The sequence below is a fragment of the Bubalus kerabau genome, chromosome 3, assembly GCF_029407905.1.
Source record: "Bubalus kerabau isolate K-KA32 ecotype Philippines breed swamp buffalo chromosome 3, PCC_UOA_SB_1v2, whole genome shotgun sequence".
In the NCBI taxonomy this organism is placed as follows: domain Eukaryota; kingdom Metazoa; phylum Chordata; class Mammalia; order Artiodactyla; family Bovidae; genus Bubalus; species Bubalus kerabau.
In genome coordinates, this window is record NC_073626.1 from 94,559,177 (window position 1) to 94,560,953 (window position 1,777).

The window sequence follows — 1,777 nt, forward strand, 5'->3', positions numbered from 1 at the left end:
CCTCTTAGTTTCTAGATTCTGAAGAAATCTTTGGTATGATACATATGTAACATCTGGACTTAAGGTTTTTCTTTCCTTCAACTTCAACTTCAACTTCTGGACTTAAGGTTTTTCTTTACTTCAACTTCTCCTCCCTTCCTTCAACTATTCAGTTCAATTCAGTTCAGTCACTCAGTCGTGTCTGACTTTTTGCAACCCCATGAATTGCAGCACGCCAAGCCTCCCTGTCCATCACCAACACCTGGAGTTCACTCAAATTCATGTAAATCGAGTTGGTGATGCCTTCCAGCCATCTCATCCTCTGTTGTCCTCTTCTCCTCCTGCCCCCAATCCCTCCCAGCATCCGGGTCTTTTCCAATGAGTCAACTCTTCACATGAGGTAGCCAAAGTATTGGAGTTTCAGCTTTAGCATCAGTCCTTCCAAAGAACACCCAGGACTGATCTCCTTTAGAATGGACTGGTTGGATCTCCTTGCAGTCCAAGGGACTCTCAAGAGTCTTCTCCAACACCACAGTTCAAAAGCATCTATTCTTCAACATTCAGCTTTCTTCACAGTCCAACTCTCACATCCATACATGACTACTGGAAAAACCATAGCCTTGACTTGATGGACCTTTGTTGGCAAAGTAATGTCTCTGCTTTTGAATATGCTGTCTAGGTTGGTCATAACTTTCCTTCCAAGGAGTAAGCGTCTTTTCATTTCATGGCTGCAATCACCATCTGCAGTGATTTTGGAGCCCAAAAAAATAAAGTCTGACACGATTTCTACTGTTTCCCATCTATTTCCCATGAAGTGATGGGACCAGATGCCATGATCTTAGTTTTCTGAATGTTGAGCTTTAAGCCAACTTTTTCACTATTTTTCACTTTCAACAACTTTCAACCAGAGGCTTTTTAGTTCCTCTTCACTTTCTGCCATAAGGGTGGTGTCATCTGCATGTCTGAGGTTATTGCTATTTCTCCTGGCAATTGATTCCAGCTTGTGTTTCTTCCAGCCCAGCATTTCTCATGATGTACTCTGCATATAAGTTAAATAAGCAGGATGACAATATACAGCCTTGACGTACTCCTTTTCTTATTTGGAACCAAGAGGTGGCAAGAATACACAGAACTGTACAGAAAAGATCTTCACGACCCAGATAATCATGATGGTGTGATCACTCACCTACAGCCAGACATCCTAGAATGTGAAGTGGGCCTTAGAAATCATCACTATGAACAAAGCGAGTGGAGGTGATGGAATTCCAGTTGAGCTATTTCAAATCCTGAAATATGATGCTGTGAAAGTGCTGCACTCAATATGCCAGCAAATTCGGAAAACTCAGCAGTGGCCACAGGACTGGAAAAAGTCAGTTTTCATTCCAATCCCAAAGAAAGGTAATGCTAAAGAATACTCAAATACTGCACAATTGCACTCATCTCACAAGCTAGCAAAGTAATGCTGAAAATCTCAAAGCCAGGCTTCAGCAGTACATGAACTGTGAACTTCCAGATGCTCAAGCTGGTTTTAGAAAAGGCAGAGGAACCAGAGATCAAATTGCCAACATCCGCTGGATCATTGAAAAAGCAAGAGAGTTCCAGAAAAACATCTATTTCTGCTTTATTGACTATGCCAAAGCCTTTGACTGTGTGGATCACACAAAAACTGTGGAAAATTCTGAAAGAGATGGAAATACCAGACCACCTGAACTGCCTCTTGAGAAACCTATATGCAGGTCAGGAAGCAACAGTTAGAACTGGACATGGAAAAACAGACTGGTTCCAATGCTTTATTAGA